This window comes from Lissotriton vulgaris, chromosome 11 (assembly GCF_964263255.1).
Source record: "Lissotriton vulgaris chromosome 11, aLisVul1.2, whole genome shotgun sequence".
In the NCBI taxonomy this organism is placed as follows: Eukaryota; Metazoa; Chordata; class Amphibia; order Caudata; family Salamandridae; genus Lissotriton; species Lissotriton vulgaris.
Window position 1 is genome coordinate 723734906 of NC_141699.1, and position 23112 is coordinate 723758017.

General features: G+C 45.8%; 1 protein-coding gene across 2 annotated transcripts in view; it reads right to left on the bottom strand.

The window, feature by feature from the left end:
• The window catches only part of LOC147683385 (glypican-5-like), a 1567690-nt gene that overhangs the window by 730467 nt on the left and 814111 nt on the right, over positions 1-23112 (bottom strand). The gene's annotated exons all lie outside the window — the stretch shown is intronic.

Genomic DNA, 23112 nt, shown 5'->3' on the forward strand with positions numbered 1-23112 from the left:
AGCACACATGAAACAGATAAAAGTAGGAGAAATGAAGCATTTCTCCTCGTTGCGCCAGGGAAAGACCAGGTTTTCCCTGGTCTTAATTCTGGCGCTGCCTTCTATTTACGCCTCTCTTGTAAATAGGGGGCAGTGTCAAAATCAATGGGTGTTGTGGTGGAAAACCCACAGCCATACCCATTGCCCTCCCCTTTCACGCTAAGCATAGCATGAAAGGGGGCCTTGTTTACAAGGCAGCGTTAAGCCACGTAAGTAAGGCAAGGCCCCTATCGCCACAGGAACGTCATAAAAAGTGACGTTCCCGTGGCAATAGGACCTTGTAAATATGTCCCTTAGTTTGAGAAGTCGCTGTTTCAGAGTAAAGTTGAACCCTATTCTCGTGCCTTTCAGTGTCCTGCTGTCAAAAATGCCCATAAAATCAAGCTCAAGTTAACAAAGAGATGTTTTTTTATGTAGAAGATATAATATAATTTTTACATGGGCACAAGCACGTGGTTAGGTTGCAAATTACACAGCTCAAATTGCATGACTGGGCATGGATTTTTCTTACCCATAAATGAAATAAACTAAAAGTGTTCTTGGTGTCACATTAACAAATGTATCCCGTACAATTATAAAAGGAGTGTCCATGTTGGGTAAGCATTCACTGTCGAAGCCGCACTCCCTACTGCTTAGAGTTTGAGGCTTTATGGCATTTGTGGACGAGTGTAGGAGGAAAGTGGTGTGGAATGAGCAACCGGGCCTGATGAGGACTGGTCCCTGATGTCAAGGCCAGCTTCAGAGTTCAAGAGCAAGACATAAGTGTTACGAAACATGTCAAATGATTTAATTAGTGTTGAAAAGTACAATAGTTAACCTTCTAGACAGAAAAACCTTTTGAATGTTTTCTCAAAAGTGATCTTTAAAGTAATTAAAGGCAGTGATGCAGCCCCTGTTCACATTTCACGTTTTACTTCACCCTGCATTCCCTAAACATGTTTTCTTTTTCCTGCTCCTATGTTTCTGTATTTTTTTCATGCCAACATTGCTCTTTGAATAGCGCACACTTTGAACCGAGTTGTCTTCAGGCGCATGAGTGAGAGCTATGCAGCAGAGGATGTGGGTAGTGCAAGTGAGTCACAGTGCCTGCCAGTCGATCATAAAGGTGTTCTGAAGACATGCACATCCAATCCTTGGCCTCTGCGATGGTCACATTTGTGGCAATCGTAAATATAGGAAAATGTGTTAATAAGGTACACAGCTGTAGAAATATGGACAGCGCTAAAGGAAAGGAACATGCAATGCCAACAGGTGAATGGGTGGGTTCTGTGAATGGGTGATGGGGAAGTGGAAGTGATGAGTAAGTACCTAGAGAAGGAGAGAGTGAAAAGATGATGCTGAAGAGGAAATAGGTTATGGAGAAGGAGATGAAGGATTTTAAAAAGATGTGAGGAGAAAAAGATCACAAGCTTCTACCAATAAGAGATTGCAGAGGTAAATGGTGTGAAGGGGAAAACGGGAATGACTGGGACACTCTAAAGACCACAGCCCCTTCCGCAGACCTTTGTAATGCTTAATTCACAGCGTTATGCTTTTACAACTAAACAACTTCCAAGTCCAATAATTCACATCAAAATCATTGGTGTTACTAATTTCTTTTTATACTGCTAACAAGCATTGGCAAAGTCAAAAGGCCTGGCTTTTAGGTTTAGGGCCATTGTTGTCTTATACGTCTGGAAGCAAAAAAACTCCGAGAGCTCCAGCATACGGGTCTGGTCACCCCCTGTGTGAAGCACAAGATTTTAGTTCATACATTTTAAGCCATGCTATAATCACACAGGCCATTTCACATGGAAAGGATCCCTAGTTGTGCTTTTTTGGCCATGCCCCGTTTAGAGACCCTTCCCCTTTCTAATCCCACTAAAAACACTTCCTGCAAGTTCCCCCCACCACGTTTCTTATTGTACAATACAGGTGAACTAGGGAAGTTTTGTCTGTTGTATGATTCTTCCGCTCCTGGAGAAAGCCAATGCTGAACCCGCCCATTTCTCTTCTTCCGATATTCTCTAGAATTCTGGAAAAGCATATAAACTACCAACCTACACAGTTTGTCAAATCTTCCAAATGTTTACATGACTCTCAGTCCGGTTTCAGAGCAAGTTTCTCAATATAGACAATTCTGTTGGGCGTTACGGAAATGCTGAGACATCTCTTGAACATGGGGAAACAGCAGCCCTCATATTACTCGATCTGAGCGCTGCTTTTGACACAGTGTTGTGGTACATGCACGAGAAAGGTGGTACTGCTCACATATCCACTCTGTTCAGTCTCCTCTCCGGGGACTTTGTGCAGAGCACAGTGCAAAGCGTACTAGGCCTCCAACTAAACTTGAAAGCTATATGTTTGGCCTAGGGAGCTTGGGAACAATGTTTCAAAAAGAAGTTGCAGCACTCAGGTTTGACAATAGCTTTCCATTGCAGGAGTTGAGTCATAGGGATTGTTGTGCATAAGGGTACTACCTGTCCCTTTCTCTCCCTGCTAACCTCAGACTTCACTGAGCACCTGCAAGACAGCACTGTACCTGTCCTGCTGCACTAAATTTCAAACTCTCGCAGGGCAAGTTCCACACCAAAATACAGTTGTTTCTCGGCTGCCCAGATCAGGCGCGCAACGCACATTGGGCTCAAAGGGCTTCAGCCTCCCCCCCCCCATTGTGTGTGGCAGCCCGGGCTGAGACAGCTTCCTGGGCAGACACACAGCCGCACATGAGTACTTCACAGGTCTTTAAGAAACAATTTGCTTGTGTGGCTGAAGCGCGACGCCTCCTGAGGAGCTCCGCCGTTACGAACGCTGCTCATTTTATTCGGGACCTTTTCCAGGACCTGCTGCCTTGTTCCGACGATGTAACTCGAAGTCGGAATGCTTGTGGACTAATCTGCTAGATGACCTTAAACCATACGAATTTTGATTGATGTCGGTTACGTTCACGGACACAGAGCCGCAATTCTATTTTTTCTAACTTGGATTGACCACAGTATGACGTATCCAAGTACGGACCACCTTAATGGCAATGGGGCTGATCCATCATATTTAAATATGGAGAGCAATCGAAGAAACCACAACTTCCATGATTCCTTGCGAAACCGGAAGTACGCGAGGACGGTAAACGCTGGAACTGAGCCCGGTGAAGGAGACGAGACTGCTCCGAGGTGCGGCGGTTTAACCAAAATACTTCAAAAATAGGTATGAGCTTGCTTTTTAGTGTAGCCAGTCTCAAAAATCGTTTTACAATGTGACCGGACTTTCATACGGATCTCGCTATGCTTTTTCAGATTACACCCGCCCACCCAGATCCCCGCATAGAAGACAGCCTGCTGCAAATTACAAGTAAGCCATATGCCAAAGAAGGTTACTGACACAGCCGTACAGTGATGTTCAGTTTATCACAATGCCATCTCCCCTGCTTACAGGTCAGGCTGCCCCCTGAAATCATCCAGAAAAGCAATTTGATTGCAAGTAAGTTCCTGTCAGACACAGGTACATTCAGAAAAGGTCACTGTATGCTTTTCCTTGATTGGCTCTTGTTACCTTTTGTAAAGAATAATTTGGTCCTGGATACTCTTTGTGTACCGTCGGGCGAAACCACATGCCCATTTTCAGCTTGAACTAAAAGAGGTAAGACAAGGAGGTTGGAGTGGCGTAGGATGTTGTAAGGATGAAGGATTTTGAGAAATATGAATCTAAAATAAAGAAAGAGATTATTCAGACAAACCTTGTCAACGAACCATAGTGTGCAATTTGTATGGTTTAAGGTCATCTAGTTGAATAGAGACACAGTATTGGCATTTCTTTTGTTTATTTGTAGCTAGTGGCTCAGCCTTGCTGTTGGGGGCCCAGACCCAGTAGTGTTTTTTTTCTTTGTGGACTAATCTGAGCAAGTATCAGACATAGTTGGGGTCTGCAAGTTCATTTTTTGGGCATTTGTTAATCCCACAATCTCGCGGCCGCCATTTTAGCCCTCTCCTCTGATGCGCCAGGTTCACAGCCAGCGCGATGTTCCAACGCTACTTTTCTCCTCATAAATCTTTCCCCTTGATATTTTAGCACATGTTTCTTGGTTTTTGGGTGCTTATTTGAGGTTTCTCTACCCCCTTTGCTGACTTCTTCATAACACCAAGAGGCTGCGCAGTTTCATTCCACCATTTTTCGACTCTTCTTGTGGTAGAGGCACAGCTCTAATGTACTGCCCATTTTTCACTATTTCTCTTGCCAATTCTTTTTAATTCTCCCATTGTGCTGTATTGAAGCTACTTTTGGGGTTTTCGATGTATTTTTAACTGTTGCTATCCCTATAGTAAGCGACAGTTGTTTTGTGCCATATCACCCTCGTTCCTCAGCAAGCATGGATCCCTTGCACAAGTCTCAGGGCTCTGCCACTGGTGGGGGTAATGCTCCACCAGGCAAGCGTCATAAAAAGGATCCACCTTCGCCCTCCAAGTCACCTCTCCCTTTCACTTTGGAGGACATTATGGAGGAGCTGCGCCTCATTCTCCCTTTCATGACTGACACTGCGGCTACATTACAACGTATTGAAGATAAATGGGCTACTCTCTATTTAAGACTTTCCGACGTTGAACAAAAAGTCAGTGATGCTCAAGATGTTGTTTTTAAAGTAGAGACTCTCACTAAAGAGGTTCATCAACTGCGGAAGACCACGGAAGATTTGGAAAAACGCAATAGGCGCAATATTCTGCGTATTTATGGTATTCCAGAGAATTCTGAAGGCAACGACTTGATTATGTTCCTGAAAACTCAAGTGCTTCAACTTGTGGGTCTTCCAAAATCAATGGACTTTAATATCCAAAGAGCACATAGACTTGGCCCTCAGAGTGCTTCTACTTCTTCTAAGCCCAGAGGCATCATTGCCTATTTTGTTCTCTATTCTGACCTCATTGCAATTATTAATGCTGCAAAACAACATAAACAACTCTTCTGGTCTGGTCATAGAATATTCTTCAGTCAAGATGTAGCTAAGCCCACCGCCATTCGTCTGAAGGAATTCCTCGACTTGAGACCTGCATTGCGCTCAATGAACGCTTGTTATGGTCTGATTCATCCTTGTTTCTTTAAAGTTACCTACAAGGACAGATCATGGAGCTTCGAGGATCCTGCTGAACTTCGAAAATATATTCATTCTCACAAAGAGGACTCAATGGACTTTGGCAAACCATGAGAATGATTTTTGTTTCTTAATGCTTGTTTTGTTTTTTGTTTGTTATGCCTCTCTTACGTATTTGTCATAATCTTTTTTTATCCTCTTTGGTGTCTTTCAGGTCCATCTTCCCCACTGTAGTTGGAGATTCCCCCTCTAATGTGTCATCCTCATGTACACCCTGTGTGAATTGTTATCCCTGTGATGCTGTTTTCCTTAGTGTATGTTAAGTTTCCTTGACCGTCCCATCCTAATATTTCTCTGTGCTCGTTGTTCCTCTTCCGTGTGGTCACCTCGCTTTTCGCTGCTTCCTTCCTGCTTTAATGTTTTTTCTTCTGTCTCACCCTATGGCTGAAGTCTTCGGACTTCTGGTCATCTCCTTTTTGATATCGATCTTGGTGGAGTCCTTTCCTTCACCTTCTCACGCTTTTTTCCTTTTCTCTTCTCTTTCTCTTTTCTCCTTTTTCATTGAATCTTCACTTGCTCATCCACTACTCCGATCACTTTGCCTCTTTTTTCCTTTACTTTTTCACCATGCTTTTATCTCTTGGCTGCTGTCTTTTTCGCTTTTCACTCTTATGTGGTATATTTTTTTAAGCTTTTTCTTTTCTAAAAGTTTGATCTGTTCATCTTTTTCCTCTGTTCCTCTTACATGCCCTTTCAATAATCTACTCATACTCCCTTACATCTCTTTTCCTATTTTTCCATATCTCACTAATACTGGGTTTTCCTCCTCTCACCTTCCTTTCACTTCTCTATCGTTTTCCTTCTCATACTTATGAAAGGATTACGCATTTTTACATGGAATGTTAAGGGTTTGTGTAATCCCATTAAACGACAACGGGTGCTATTGCACCTTGCTAGATTAAACTGCCAAATTGAAATGCTACAAGAATCACATCTTACACTTGACGAAATATCTATGTTACGTAAACACTGGGTTGGTGAAATCTTATGCTCGCCTGCTATTCACAACAAAAATGGTGTGATCATTTTGTTTCATAAATCTTTGGATGTTTTATTACAAAATACATTTTTAGATAATGAAGGTAGGTGGCTTTATCTAGACGTTACTGTTAACAAACACCAGTTATCTCTTTGCAATGCTTATGGTCCTACTGGTGTAGATGCATCCTTTTGGAACCACTTTTCCACTTTTCTTTCCTCTCATGTAGCTGAACATTTAATCCTTGGTGGGGACTGTAACCAACTCATGGACCCTTTCCTTGACATAAAATAACAGACTAGATATGTCCCGAATAGAATGCAGAAGGGCTTTCTCAAAACCATTACTAACAGAGGGTTAATAGACACTTGGCGTACCTCCCATCCTGATACTCTAGAATTTTCTTTCTTTTCCCCAGTTCATAAATCACACTCACAGATTGATTATCTCTTTCTCACACAATCGGCACTCCAATTCATGATCAAGGTTGAGATCGGCTCAATACTCATTTCTGATCATGCTCCTGTAATTCTTGATATGGATTACCCCCTTCATTCTCCTGCTTCCAAGAGATGGCGCTTTAATAACTCTCTCCTTCTTGATACTCAATTCTCTGCACAATTTCTTCTTTTTGCCCAAGAGTTTTTCCAACACAACCGTACCTCTGTCTCTGGTTTTCACGTTGTCTGGGATGCCTTCAAAGCTTCTGCTAGGGGCTTCATTATTGATTTTGTTTCCCGCAAAAAAAAGAAATCTCTCTCGCAATCGCTTTCACTTTTAAAGCAAATTAAAGCCTTGGAGCACAAATACTTTACCACCAACTGTTGTGATAATCTACCCCAGGCCAAAATGCAATATAATAAACTCTTGTGGGATTCGGCCAGCAACATTCTTCGCAAATTGAATGCTAAAATGTATGGTGGACGTAACAAAGCGGGTAGATCCCTTGCAAACTATCTTAAGATTAAAAAACAAAAATCTAAAATTGCTGCCATTAAAGACGATTCAGGTATTCTGCACTTTTTTCGGATTCTTCTATAGTTGATTGCTTTACAACGTACTATTCTTCTCTTTATACCCCCAAATCTTCCCCATCCTCTGATCTTATTGATTCCTTCTTCTGCAACATCCACAAACCTCCAGACAATGCTCCCGATCTTGCCTCTCTTGATGCTCCCATCTCTGCAATGGAATTAACCGAGGCACTGACCCTATTACCAAAAGATAAAACGCCTGGGCCTGACGGTTTCTCTGTCCGCTTTTTTTTACATTTCAAGGCATTTCTGATTCCTCATCTTCTGACACTGATTAACTCTTTTTTGCTAACTGGTGAATCGCTTGGTTCTTTTACACAAGCAATGTTGTGTCTCATTCCTAAAAAGGATAAAGATCCCTCTTTGTGTAAGAATTACAGACCAATCTCCTTAATCAACACAGATTGCAAAATGTACGCTAAACTTCTCGCCCTCCGCATTAACACAGTATTCCCCAATCTTGTAAATATATATCAATCGGGTTTTGTGAAAGGACGCTCAATTACAGACAATTTGCGCACCCTTCTTAATATTATACATTTAGCTTCCAAATTTGACTCCCCTGTTGCAGCTATCACTTTAGATGCCAAAAAGGCTTTTGATAGGGTGAGCTGGGATTTCATATTTGGGCCCCTTAAATGGCACGGTTTCAGTCCCACTATTATCAAATTCATAAATCTTCTATATTCTTCGCCTTCCACTTCAGTTTGGGCTAATGGTTCTCAGTCTCGTTATTTCCCTCTTCTCAGAGGCACGAGATAGGGCTGCCCTCTCTCTCCCCACCTCTTCATCCTCGCCCTCGAACCCTTTTTAGAAACTATTAACCCGTGCGGGTGCTTTCGTGCGTGGGTGGGGCGCCGTCGGCCAATGGCCGACGGCAGCACTGGGGAGGTAGTGCTGCCGTCGGCCAATAGCTGACGGCAGCAGGGAAAGGGTTAAACGCTCTAAGGATTACATGGGATTTACCTACCAGGATGTGGATATACAATTTACTGCTTATGCTGATGACATTCTTCTCTTTATTTCTAATCCGTCCACTTCTATTCCGGCCTTCTTTTCTTTATTAAATGATGATTCTGGTGTTTCGGGTTATAAATTAAATGTTGACAAATCTAAAATTCTCCCTCTAAATTAATTCTGTCTCCCCTCTATGTTTATCAACTCTGGTTTTGCATGGGCCTCTTCTCATATCAAATGTCTTGGCGTCTTATACTGTAATAATCTATGGGATCTCATTAAACTTAATCACTCTGAAATTCTTACTAAGGTCACAGCCCTCACTGATAGCTGGTTGCCTCTTTTTCTTTCATGGTGGGGTAGACTTGCCCCGATTAAGATGATGCTTCTCCCTATCATAAATTTATACCTCTCTATGCTTCCTATTTCCCTTCCTAATACCTTTTTTCGTACTGTTAATAGTCTCCTAATCAAATTTCTCTGGAATAACCGCAAACCTAGAATTTCGCTAGCTCGTTTACAACTCCCTAAGGATTTGGGAGGAGTTAACTTTCCTCATCTTAGATGTTACCATTCTGCTTTTTCTTTGAAGAAAATCTGGACCTTTCTGTTTGATTCTAACACCTCATCATGCATGGCGTAGATTATTTTAGAATTGGCACAATGTTCTCCTTTTTCTCTCCTTGCTGCTATCCAGGTCACCCTACTCCCCAAACGACTGTCCTGTCCTACTCTTGTTCACTCTAAAGCTTTGGTTCTTACTTCACTTTCAGCTCACTTCTCTACCACTTCTCGCTCCTTTGACATCCTCTTTGGTACAATAAACACTTTAAGATCGATAATCATGCCCTCTTTTGGAAGGAGTGGATAAATAAAGGGATCATCACTCCTCAATACTTGATGAATGGAGATACTTTCTTATCCTTTCTGAAATTCAATCCCTCTACAATATCTCAACACGCTATTACATTACACTCCCATTACAATACACTCAAGGCTATCCTCACTTGCCACTATTTCCCTACTACTGCTATCCCCACTACCTCCTCTGACCCTTCTTTTCTTCCCCCTACTCCTATTGATTTTTCTACCCAATTTAAAGCAGCCACTATTTATAAAATGATTTCTTCTTCCCCTACACTCAGAACCAAGTCTCCTTTAGAACTCCTGTGGGAAAAAGACCTATGCGTAGATCTCCCCTTGTGCACTTGGGGCATTTTATGGTCCAGGATTCACACCACCTCTAGTTCGGCCAGTACGACACAATCCTTATATTACTTTTACAATAGACTATTTTTCACCCCTAGTGACCTTCATAGATTCAAATTGCTAGATTCTCCTAAATGCTGGTCATTCTCTCACGCAAATGTCGATCTCTTCCACATGTTATTTCAATTTCCCCCTATTGTTGCTTTGTGGTCTAGAATATGGTCTAAGCTAAATGATATTCTCGTGTCAGATATTCCTTTCCAAATTGACCATGTTTTCCTAGGTTATCTGTCCCCTGTATTTGACAAATACAAAGAGTCTGGTAACTTTGTCAATCTATTTATTGCTATTACTTTTCAGATTATTACTTCCAATTGGAAAGATTTTTCTAAAATTTCTTTTCAAGCATGGTGGAATCTACTTTGTCACCACCACAGAATGGACAGAGCTTATGCTAAATCTACTCCTTTGTTGATTAAAAGAGACTTATTGTGGTTGCCTTTGACAATTTTTTTGTCTAGGAAGTTATCTTAACTGTTTACTTTGCTACCTAATATGATCGATCGTTGCTACATGTTGTATTATTTTTCCTCTTCTTTCTTTTCTCCTACTTTTTCTCTCTTCTTCTCCTTTTCTTTTCTTCCTTTCTTTTTCCTTTTTCCCTATCAAAAATACTCTTTAAAATGCATTTGTATTAAGTATGGTTCTATTTCATAAGGATACTTTTTTTAACATTCTTCTTCATCAGATTCCTTGTTATCATTGTATCCTGCTTTCATTGATTCAGTATCGATGTTTTACATTGTTTTATTCTTTCAATAAAGTATTTTAAACTTAAAAAAAAACAATTTGCTTGTTAATGAGCTTTGACGTTTTTTCACCCCTTCTTAGAGCCCCTGGATCTCCACTCTGCCTACTGCTGGAAGAATTTGCCCCCCCCCCCGAAATGTTTTCTTAACATCCCCCCAAAAATGTGCCTCTAGTTGCGCCTCTGGCCCAGATCACCAGTGAGTGCTTGAAGACTTTCATAATCATACATTGATTTTATCTGGGAATCAGTTTTCAGTAAGATGATGTTTGCGCACATTCATTACGGGGCATTGAGTTGTTGGTGAATGCTGAAAAAGCATTTGTAGTTTTGTCTCCCTGGAAGTACCACTCAAAAAACCTAAATCAAAGCAATCTTTATTTCGCATTTGGTTAAATGCATAAAAGAACATGAATAAAACAGTACATAATAAATACTACGTACCACGAAATACAGGTACAATTGCGATACAGGTCAAGCTAAAAAGCGAATTTAGTTTTTTAAGGTAAATAAAACCATTAGCCAGAACTCCATATACTGGGTCAATAAAGTTAAAACACATATAAATGACATATATAGGGATAAAAACAGAATTAAAAACAGATTTCATTTCAACCGATAAACCATTAACGAGTTCATACATTCTAAATATAGCTGTGCAAATCTGGTTGGAATTAGGAAGCTTAGCACAATGCAATAAGCATTTACTTTGTTCATACATACAAGTTCTTACTGCAAATCTGGCTAACATTAAAAACTGAACACAGAAAACCATAAAAATCATGGTTTACCCCTGATGTAGCTTCACTCTCTGATAAACTGATCCAGTTATATATACAGACTTTTCAGGGGTATCTGCTTGAAAAGGAGAATTCCAGTGTCGCCGTTCAAAAAAAGTACCTGTGTAATGTTGTTTCCTTTTAGAACATGGATGCAGGGATGCAATACCATTAGATGTGCAGGTCTTGAACTGTGTCATATTACAGCTCACTGTCTTTGTCTCACCCTCTCTTTCCTTCTCCTCTTTCACTTGTAGCTTCTCTGTACCAGGTTTCCAGCCGCTCCCTAAGATCCTATTTTTTTTTCAAACCCTCCTGGTCGAGCCTCCCTGGGACACTACGAACCCTTCAACCGGAGCTCAATCGCTTCATATTGGTATATAGGAAACCTTGTATGCGTAGAGATTTAAGTTACAAACCCCCAACTGAAGGAGGCTTAGGGGCACCAAATCTTCACCATTATTACCAAGCCACCCAATTTAGAGTCTTTATGGAATGGTCTCGCGATGGATCTGAGAAGCACTGGCTTTTCATTGATAGGGTGTTAGAGGTCCATCCAATGTGGAGAATTCCTTTCCTCCCTAAACACCCCCAACTCAAGAGTCTTTACCTTTCCATATTACCGAATCCTCATTAGACGCCGGGGACAAATTAGCGGTACAGGAGGGGCTCACCTTTTTTCCCTTCCCCTTGATGCCAATCGTAGTAAATCCAGGCTTTACCCCGGGTTTGAATAACCTTGTACTTCTACTTTGGAACCAAGTGGGCTGCAGATCTGGTGGTCACTTATTTGACTTAGAAGGACCTGCTTCCCCTTGAGTCCCTTCGCGCGGACCACAGCCTACCTGAAACCGAGCACTGGAATCACATCCCGATTCGACATTGGGTGAGGCACCTATCTATTTGCCCTGGAATGCAGGGTCTACTCACCCCATTTGAGAGGTGGTTGCTTTCTGGAACATCCAATTCTCGACTCATTTCTGCATTGTATTGCTTCTTAAGTCCTGTGGCTACCTAATTCAAATCTACAAACTAGAAACGCTAGGAATTGTAGATAGGTCATTACCGCGGTAGGCACACAGCTCGTAATGTGGCAAGTATCGAAAAAGCAACAAAGGTTGCCACATATTGGTACCTTACGGCCACTCGACTTCACAAGAGCAACCCATCCCGAACGCCCGATTGTTGGCGCCATTGTGGTTCGTTAGGCACACTGTTACATATTTTCTGGGATTGCTCTGCACTCACATCCTACTGGACACAGGTTCTTGATGACATCAACAGCCATTTTGGCAACCAATTCCCCGGATTTCCGGCCTACATCATCCTAGGCGTACCAAATGCACTTACCGTCCCACTGAAGTCCTGTCAGGGCAGACAGTTTGGGTTGGCATTGGGGCAGCCTTGCAGAACATCTTGGCACATTGGGGCACATGGCATATTCCGACATATCAAGAGAGGTTGCATCGAATGTGGCACATACTCGGGATGAAGCGCATATCCCTCTCCTTGTCGAATCAGGGTGCCTGCTCCCCCGAACTATGGACCCCTCTTGAATCTATTAACGTCAGAGTTCCACAAACTCACTTGTCCTAAATACCTACGTCTTCTACGGCTGTCTGAGAACGCTCATAATACCACCTGATAGAGTCCTAATTATTGATCATGTTAATACACAAGACTGTGCTACTTTTGATTTGTCATGCTGATGGGTCCCAAAGGGGTAAAAAGGGGAGGGGGGTAACAGTAATGTGAAGAATTCTAATATTGTATTGCCCGATAGGCGGCCTTGTATTTTCTCTGTTTCATAAAACCAGTAAAGAGATTTAAACCATACATGGTCCTTGATGAAAGCAACATGTTTGGATTTTGTAGTTATCACCTGTTGGTGTTTTTCTGAAACTGATAGGTGGTCTTGAGACTGAACTCCATTTATAGTTGATGCTATATTTTAAAGTGTTTTATTAATGTGTATGTTGTGTCCTGAGTGTGAAGCAATAAAACAGACCAGATTGCACTACATGTCAGATGCCACCTTTTTCTTTTTTGAAGTTAGTAACACATTTCTACTATTTATAATTTTCATTTTTCCCAAATCTAAAATGGATCGATTGGTAATCTTAATACTGGCATTTTCGGAAATAGTCGTGCACACTGAATGATCTCGTGTGAATATTTCTACAATTTGTTTTAGGACAAGCCAATGAAGACTAGAAGGAATTAGCAGCTAATAAGCGACACGTGGAGAATCTAGGGGACGAGATCCTAATTGTACATATAATTCGATTTCTGATTGCGAATTATACATTGTTATAAATGTGTGTACCTTAGTGCCCCCTATTTTCAGCTTTCCATCAGACACCATCTGTTTACCTTAAACTTGACACTATACTAGTCAGATGTAACAAATGACGTACATGTGCTGGAACAGATAAGCAAATAAATTAGACTTAAAACTGCAATAACTTTTGGGAAAAGGTTCTAGTGGTGCAAAATAGGAACTACTTGGTTCTCTGCTAAGCACTGCAGATTTGATTAAAAAAAAAACAAGCCAGGAATGAATTACTATTTAAAATGGACTGCTCCCCTACATCTTTGTGAATTCAGTGGCTTAAATGAATGCTACTAAACTAAGGGGTGTGGCAAAGGTGTGAAGCACTCAATTCATGTTAAGATTGAGCTTCTAAATTATTTCAAATTGTGGTAGCAAATTTGAATTGCAAAGCCTGAAGCTACAGGCTATAAACCTCATTATTGATGGAACCGATATTGCTATTTTTCTATAATTTTGTCTAAGCACCTAAACACTTTTGTATTGTATAGTTTTTTTTTAAATTTGGATTAATTTAAACCCATGTATTTATGCCTATTAAGAAACGTGTTTATTTATAATTTTTTTGTTGTTGTGATTTTATGAATGTTCATAAATAAATCGCGCTGAACTATACCTTTTGGAGTACGAATCCTCTATGCAACTGTTTATTAAATAATTAAGTTAAATAAAACAATGCAGACTTTGAAAATATCGATTAATTATATATGCCATATTTAGTAGGGCTAGATTCAAGTGACTTGTAGAATAATTAATTATTATACAATTTGAAAATCTTGAATTGATTCCTAGTTCTACAAAACCTACAAATATATATTTTATTGCTTCCTTTAAAATTGATTTTAAGGGGCCTGGCCAAGATGGCGGCGTGAGCAGACGTTCTGCTCCGGAGCGCCCACCGACGGCCGAGAATAGCACGGGCCTACGGGCCGTATTTGCAACTGTCGGCCCTAAATACTGGTGGGCTGTCATCCTGTGCACTCAGGGAGCGGTGTAGGACCGGCGCCCGGTGCTTGGAGGGCCTCCTAACACCCTGTAAGAAACGGCGGGCGGGCGCAACGGCTGGGGCTGACGGCCGGAGGCGGCGGATTGGAAGACGCCTCGGAGTCCGGATGCCCGAAGTTGCGCTTTATGGAGTGAGTGCGGCACGGTTCAGCGGGAACTGGGAGCTGTGAGAGGCTGCGTGAACATACCAGCGGCAGAGAGGGGCTACAGCGTCTAGTTTTCTCCTCGAAGGACGAACCCGGAGGCGGGGTGAAGGTTCCGGCCAGCCCGCCATTTTGCGAGCTGCATACAGCAGTGGCGGAAGGCCTGGTGAGGATCGGCTCCTCTGCCGCATCCCCGCGGTCGGAGGGTGGATCAGCGGACTAGCGGGTGTCGGGGTCCGGCCGCATCTGGGGACGCCTGCTTCGGAGCTGGTGAGGAAGCGACATCAACAGGTGGCGGGGTCCCGTCACCGGGGAAGTGCTGTGACAGTAAGGCCCAGCCGCAGGGGGAGCACATCGGCTGGCACGGCCAGAGGGGACACCTGCTACGGCCCGAGAGGGGAATAGGGGAGCACATTGCCTGCTGTGCTGCGGTGGGTGAAGGGACCAGACGATATTGTGGCGCAGGCTTGCGAGGAGTCCTTCTGATACCCTTGGTAGGAACGGCGAACGCAGCGGAGAGACAAGGACTCGCAGGACGCCACGAGGCATTGCGGCTGGTGGAACGGTCCCCCCGCTCAACGCAGGGCTGAGGCAGAACAGCTTGACCGTGTCATGACTCGGTGGATGGCCGAAGGTTACGACTGCCTGTCCCCAGGAAGTGTGAACCAACGGGTACCGAATGGGGCCCCCCGCATCACGCTTAGTTTGGAGTGGTGCTCGGACGCTGAATGACAGGCCCGCCGAAGGCAGAGGTGAGCCAGAGAGTGTGGGCACGGACGGCGGCGAGTGCAGGGCCTGCAGCGAGTGTGCATTTCTGGTGAGGGACCGATGAGGGTCTGTGTACCGGACATGTGCTAAGGCCTGAAAATCGAAGGTGGAGTGAGTGCGGCACGGTTCAGCAGGAACTGGGAGCTGTGAGAGGCTGCGTGAACGTGCCAGCGGCAGAGAGGGGCTACAGCGTCTAGTTTTCTCCTCGAAGGACGAACCCGGAGGCGTGGTGAAGGTTCCGGCCAGCCCGCCATTTTGCGAGTTGCAGACAGCAGTGACGGAAGGCCTGGTGAGGATCGGCTCCTCTGCCGCATCCCCGCGGTCGGAGGGTGGATCAGCGGACTGGCGGGTGTCGGGGTCCGGCCGCATCTGGGGATGCCTGCTTCGGAGCTGGCCAGGAAGCGACATGAACAGGTGGCGGGGTCCCGTCACCGGGGAAGTGCTGTGACAGTAAGGCCCAGCCGCAGGGGGAGCTCATCGGCTGGCACGGACAGAGGGGACACCTGCTAGGGCCCAAGAGGGGAATAGGGGAGCACATTGCCTGCCTGTGCTGCGGTGGGTGAAGGGACCAGACGATACTGTGGCGCAGGCTTGCGAGTAGGCCTTCTGATACCCTTGGTAGGAACGGCGAACGCAGCGGAGAGACAAGGACTCGCAGGACGCCACGAGGCATTGCGGCTGGTGGAACGGTCCCCCCGCTCAACGCATGGCTGAGGCAGAACAGCTTGACCGTGTCATGACTCGGTGGATGGCCGAAAGTTGGGACTGCCTGTCCCCAGGAAGTGTGAACCAACGGGCACCGAATGGGGCCCCCCGCATCACGCTGAGTTTGGAGTGGTGCTCGGACGCTGAACGACAGGCCCGCCGAAGGCAGAGGTGAACCAGAGAGTGTGGGCACGTACGGCGGCGAATGCAGGGCCTGCAGCGAGTGTGCATTTCTGGTGAGGGACCGATGAGGGTCTGTGTACCGGACATGTGCTAAGGCCTGAAAATCGAAGGTGGTGTGACTGAATGTTGAACCGGAGCAGGGCGTTGGGGAAACGTGTTGGTGCAGGCCCGTGATCGGGGGTACAGATTCGACCCCGGGTGGCTGTGTGGGCCCAACGTGCCGAAGGGACGCAGTGGAGTAAAGGGCCCCGGGCTCTGAGCGGTTGGACACTACAGGGACCTATTGGAAGCGGCGCTGCTGGACGGAGGCACGACCGAAGGGTCGGGAGAGGTGCCGGTCGGGCCTATTGTCAACGGGTTGCCACGCACTGGATTGGAGAGTGGGCCTGGTCTACGATAGGCCTCGCCCAGTACCGGGCGCAGAGTAGTGAGGACGCAGCGCCCGACGCAGCACAGGGATCCTACAGATTCGGATAAGTAGCCGATAACGCTGGGGCTCCGGTGGAATGCTTATACCTTGAGAAGGCCGGGGGGGTGGACGCTTAACACCTGCGAGGCAACCAGGGAAGGGAGTCTTCAGCACGTGTCTCTTGTCCGGCACAAGGGTACGCAAGGACAAAACAGTGAAAGACCTGTTTGTTAAGGCCTAGATGTCCCAATCACCAAAAGACATGGCCACAGCAGTCACCCGCCCATCCATATGGGCAACGGACGGCTCAGAACCCATCACGAAGGCTTTTTTAGAATCCCTGTTCACGCCACTGCGAGACGATATCCACACCTTTAAGAAAGAATTCTTGGAAGAACTCAAGGAGGTTCGCAGGGATGTTGCTGGCATAGGGAAGCGCGTGATGGAGCTAGAGACCAAGAATGATGGGCACGAGACTGACATTGAAGCTCTACAGCAAGAGATACTGCGGCTCCACGATCAGCAGGTGGACTTGCAGTCACACATGGAGGACTTGGAAAATTGGTCTCGTCGTCATAACATAAGAATCCGGGGAGTAACTTTGGCTGAAGATACCAGGGACCTGTTTGGTTTCACCAGAGAACTTTTTAACCATATCTTGGGTCGCCCCCTGGAGTCAGAACTTAGACTGGACAGAGTACATAGAGTGGGACCCCGAGGGCCATGTCGGCGGCCCCACAAGATATCTTGGTGTGTGTGCAGGACTACCGTACAAAAGAGAACATCCTTCAGAAAGCCCGGCAGTTGCACCCCATATCCTTCAGGAGTCAAACGCCGGTCTTATACCAGGACCTAGCAGCACTTACACTTCAGAAGTTTCGAGCATTTAAGCCGGTTACAGCGCATCTTCAACAGCGCAAAATCCCCTGCAGCGGGGGGCACCCACTTCGCATTGTATTCAAGCTAGACAATAAGCTTTATCAGCTCCGCTCCCTGAAGGAAGCTTGTCGCATACTGGAGATCGACCCACCAACGGAGGAGGATGGACCACCGACTCGCCCTGAAGGAGCTACATCCTCAGGATCCCAGTGGCACCTGCAAGGTAGGAGACGCCGTGTCAGGAAACATCCTGCGACGGAGATCAAAGATGGCCAGCGCGCCGCAGTGAAAGCAGTAGGGGTGGGCCTGGTCCCGACTCAACTCAGCTGACTTTAATGGCTCTCTCCTTTGTGGTCTTGGGCTGTTTGTTTTTCTGGCTGGGCCGTCGGCGGGAGGGGGGAGTGTTCTGAGTTGAGTGAATTTACCCGTACTGACACATTTCTACTTGCCTATGAAGGCGGTAGACTATGGACTTTTGAACTTAGGTTTTCGTAAGGGGAAGGGGGTGGGTGTTGGGGGAGTTGGGCTGGGGGAGGCTTGCTTCAAGTTGGAGGGGGAGTTTGTTTTTTGGGGGGTTGGGGGGAGGGAGGGTTGTTATGTTCCTTGTCCACCATATGCTTGGGGTTTTTGCTTTGCACCCAGCACCCGGTCCTGCTAGGACAACTGCAGTCTTTGTTTTTCTGTGGTTTGGTTGTGCCAGGGTGGGCTCTTTGCATTCTGTCCATTGGGTGGAGTAGATGGTGTCCACGGATCTTAAGGTCCTCACATTGAATGTGAGGGGACTGAATAACCCAGTGAAACGCAAGGCGGTCCTCTCCTGCCTGGAGCACTCACAGGCAGATATCTGTCTCCTACAGGAGATGCACTTCTTGCAGAAAGACTGTTCCCGCCTCCGATCCCGAAAGTTTCCCCACCTGTTCTTTTCCATAGCAGCTAATAATACAGCAGGCTTAGCCATTCTGGTAGCCCAGGGGTTTAAGGGAAGGATCATACAGAAGGAGGCAGAGATAAAGGGCAGGTTGTTGACTTATAAGTTTGCACTGGGGGATCACACGTTCACTGTTGGCTCAATAGATGCCCCTAACGAAGGTCAAGAGAGGTTCTTTCATTCAGCCCTTAGTGAAGCCACTGCCACCCCGGATCATCTTATACTGTTGGGGGGTGACCTGAATTTAGTGTTAGACAACATACTGGATAGGTCATGTCAGCGCACCTCGCAGACCGGCGCGTCTCGGCAGAGGGACTAGCCCGTCTTGGTACCCTTGGTCTTAGGGACCTATGGCGCAGCTTTCACCCCCAGGGACACTCCTACTCTTACTACTCCAATGCACACAAAACATACGCCCAACTGGATTATTTGCTAGCGTCGACCTCCCTTCGGGCATTGGCAACGGAGGTGGAGATCGAAGTAGCTTCCCTCTCGGATCACGCCCCAGGGACCGTAGTGCTGGCCTTCCCCCCCCATTAAACGTGTGCAGCGAACATGGCGGGTTAGGGAGACTTTACTACACAGGGCAGACTTATCAAGAGAGTACAGAATGTCATAGCAGATTACCTTTCTCATAATAGCACTGACGACACCACACTGGCCAGACAATGGGCAGCATTGAAAGCAGTTCTGAGAGGGGAACTTATTGCAATCTCGGCGGCAAATAATGTTGAACGTAGCCGGAAACGAGGGGAACTAAGCCAGCGCACATGGGAATTGGAGCAAATGCACTTGCGCACGGGGGCCCGCGCATCTGGCGACAACTTAAGGCAGTGAGGCAGCAGTTGGCAGCTATTGATCAGGATAGGGCGGAATTTGCAGCATTGAGACTCCGGCACGCCTACTACACGGGTGGGGATCGGTGTGGGAGACTGTTAACTCATAAATTGCATGAGGTGCGACAGCATCAAATGTTTCGGGAGATACTCCTGTAGTGTAGTTCCTATATTCCCAATAGGCTCTGCACATTGGAATAACATAAATAGCAGTGTAGACGTAGGACTGAGGTCATCTAGGTATCTACTGACTATGTTAGACTTAATTAGTTTTTTGCCAGCTAGCTCAGAGGTCACTAGAAACTTTCTTGAATGTTCAGGAAAGGGTCAACCGTCCCGATTTAGACAAGCAGGGATTTGTTTCTGACAACCGCATACACATGACAACTTTGCTCCCTCAGAATAAAGAGCATATCTCTAGAGTCATGTGAAAACAATAGACAACTGTTTCACTCAGTCAATCGTGCATGCTTAATTTCACCAGAGTGCAGAGAAATAGAGAGACGGGCGTTTTCAATAAAAGGTGTTATTTTATTGAGCAGTCAGTAAAAGTAGTATTATGAAATAATACTGTAAAAGCATTGATATGGTTTCTTAGCCATATGATACTTTAAAATTGATAAAATATATACATACATAAAAACATTGACTAATGAACTCAACTGGTGCTTCTAAGATACGCCTACCCCGGTGTACCTGACCTAAGCCTAATACGTGGGAAGGAGTAAGTAAGTTGTAGTTTTAAGTTAAGTTAGGTTTTTGCCAAGAATCGGAATCAAGAATTCTCTCTAAGGTTTTAATCAGCTCCGTACCTTGGTTATAGAATGAAGGAGGTCTTGTATCTCGCTTCTCAGGACTCGATCTCCCAGCAACCCGCGAGGGTAACTTGGGAACACCGGAGCTGGATTTTCTCGGCTGGAGAAAAAGACAGAGTCTCTCTCAGTGCGTCGACGGGAGGGGCGTTTTCCTTTCGCTCTAGCAACAGCTGGGCTCCTGGGCAAGTAGAACGTCGCTCTGCTCCCAACCACTGTGTGTTTGCTTAAGGCAACGTTGGTATATTTATACCTGAAAGGTGCCGGGTTTGACGTAAGGTTGGACATAAGACGTCACTAAGAGCTAACAGTTCTTTCTGGACTCCAGGAGTTCTTGTGCAGGGGGAATTCCCGGGCTGCTGGAGGCTTGGTTTGTTTAAAGAACGCCTTGTGCTTTCTAGGAGTCTATGGGAGTAGCCTTGCCGTGTTTTGGACTGCATGGGCTATAATTAAATATGGATATGATTCCTATGCCTTTATAAGGATATTATTTGTTATAACCACATAAGGGCATGAATCGGGAATATCGAATTAGGGTCCTAGATAAAAATACTACACTCCGACCGACTGGCAGTTGCGTGTCTGACGACCCTGGCATAGCGGCGGCCTTTAGCGACTTCTATACTGATCTCTACTCCAGCTCCACCTTGAGAGACTCAGATACAGAGGCTTTCCTTGCCTCTGTCTCGCTACCTGCCATGACGGCAGAGCAGGCGGAGTGTCTGGAGCGCGACATCTGACCGGAAGAGGTTATTGCGGCCATATCACGTCTTAAAGTGGCCGAAGCACCGGGCCTGGACGGGTTTCCGGCAACACTCTACAAGACCTTCTGCGCGCAGATTGCCCCACTCCTCACGCGCCTTTTTAACACCTTCTCAGAGCCTGGGGCGATACCGGGAGATCTACGGCAGGCATCTATAGCGGTAATTCCCAAACCGGGGAGGATAAGTTGCAATGTAGTGCCTGCCCCCCCATCTCGCTCCTCAATGTGGATCTCAAATTATATACAGGGATACTGGCGGCCCGACTGGCGCCCCATATGGGTGGCTCGGTCGACCCAGATCAGGCAGGATTTATTCCGGAACGGCAAACTTCCGACAACACTAAACGGGCTCTGCACCTTATTGAGAAAGCGACCCATACGAGTGGAGAATTTTTAAAGCTGGCTATTGACCCTGAAAAAGCGTTCGATAGGGTGCATTGGCCCTACCTGGAGAGAGTTTTAGAGAAGACGAGTTTAGGCGTAAAGTTATGCATGTTTGTGCTGAATTGCTACAAGTTTCCGACTGCGGTAGTCCGAGTCAATGGGCATTCCCTATCGAGAGGGGCACCCGGCAGGGGTGCCCTTTGTCACCCCTCCTTTTTGCTCTGTATATGGAGCCCCTAGAGCAGAAACTGGGGCTTAACCCGCAGGTGGCGGGGATTAAATTTGGGGGCTATGTCCACACAATTAGCCTTTACGCTGACGATGTTTTAATCTCATTGTCTAACCCACGGGACTCCCTGCCGGCCTGCTTTGCAGATTTAGATCTCTTTGCGTGATGCTCAGGCTTCAAAATCAATATGAGCAAGTCGGAGGCCCTGGACATATCTTTGGGGGCGTCCACCCGAGAACATCTGCAACGCACCTTCCCCATACACTGGGCAACAGGGGCTATCTCATATCTGGGTGTTCTACTGGCCCCCTCGCTCGCTGAAACGGTCACCATTAACTATACTACGCTGCAACAGAAGATAAGGAGGGAACTGGGGCGGTGGAAACACTATCCGATGTCATGGTTGGGCAAAGTAGCTGCAATTAAAATGACCATTCTTCCCCAAATTTTGTACTTGTTCCGCACGATTCCTCTCAGACCTCCGCCAGGTTAGATAAAGTGGACACAAACGGATCTGGCCCAATTCATTTGGAATGGGCGTAAACCGCGACTCAAATTGAAGGATGACATCCTGATGGTTAAGGATACGGGTTATAATGGGGTGAGGGGGCCCCAGGAGGTGCACTCTTGACCAGTGATCAATGTGCCCTCTCCACCATGAAGCAGTGAGATAGTTTATCAGACGGGATCCAGGACTGGAGCCACTCCTCCAGCAGACAGTCAAGGCCAGATGTCTCATCACCGTCTGGAAACCCAATGAAGTGCAGGTTATTTCTGCATGAGCGATTCTTGGCGTCTTAGACCCGCTCTTCCAGGGACACAATCATGGAGAGTAGCTTAGAGCCTTTGAGGTTAATGGCCGCTACCTTGTCCCCCACTGTAGAGACCCTGGTTTAGGCTTCCATCATCCTGCCAGCCACATTGGGGAGATCTTGGCACAATAGGGAGAAGTCCATGCAGACTTCGTCTACCTTGGTTTCCAGTGCTTCTCTTGAGTATGACAGCCAGGTCTGTATGTTGGGCAGGGGCACCCACGGGAAAGGCGCCTCCGTGCTCCCTCGGGCACAAGCAATACGTCTGGTGTACTTGTCCATTTTGGTTTGCTCCAGTGTCGGCAGTGGTGGCTTGTCTCGCCCCATCACCAGGTATGTACCAAGCGACTGCGTCAGAAAATTACTATCGCACCACCATTGACCCCGGATGTATGACGTTACAACGCATACTTTTACCACACATACCATTACAACGCGGTATTTACAACGCATACCGTTACAACGCATAGCGCTTAGAGGTGCTGGATAGTGGTAAGTATAATTTTATATTCCAACTCCAGTCCCCGTGGACACTAGGGAAGGTGTTGGATATAAAATTATACTTATTCCCTATCCTAGAGCGCCCCCCAGCGCAATGCGTTGTAATGGTATGCGTGGTAATGCCTGCGTTGTAGTGGTAGTGCGTGGTAAAAACTTCGTTATAAACGTTGTATACCATTGACCCCTTATGCCCTTCAGGGCAGCACCAGCATCCAATGCCACTGAGCAGTCACTGAGAGGCCTATTGGGGTGTCAAGAGTCATTCTATACCTCTGGCATGCATTTCCGCTCATCTACAGCCCCCGATATTCAACTGGGTCCACTTTATTTACATTTAACATTATTTATCCATATTGATTGTTCTTTTAGGTTTTTTGTTTCCGATTTTCCACTTAGACAAGGGCATAAAATACACCATATTATACCTGAAACTAGAAGCTTTTAAGAAAAGCTGTTTCAGCTTACATGTAACAAACCCTAGAAAACGTGTAATGCATAA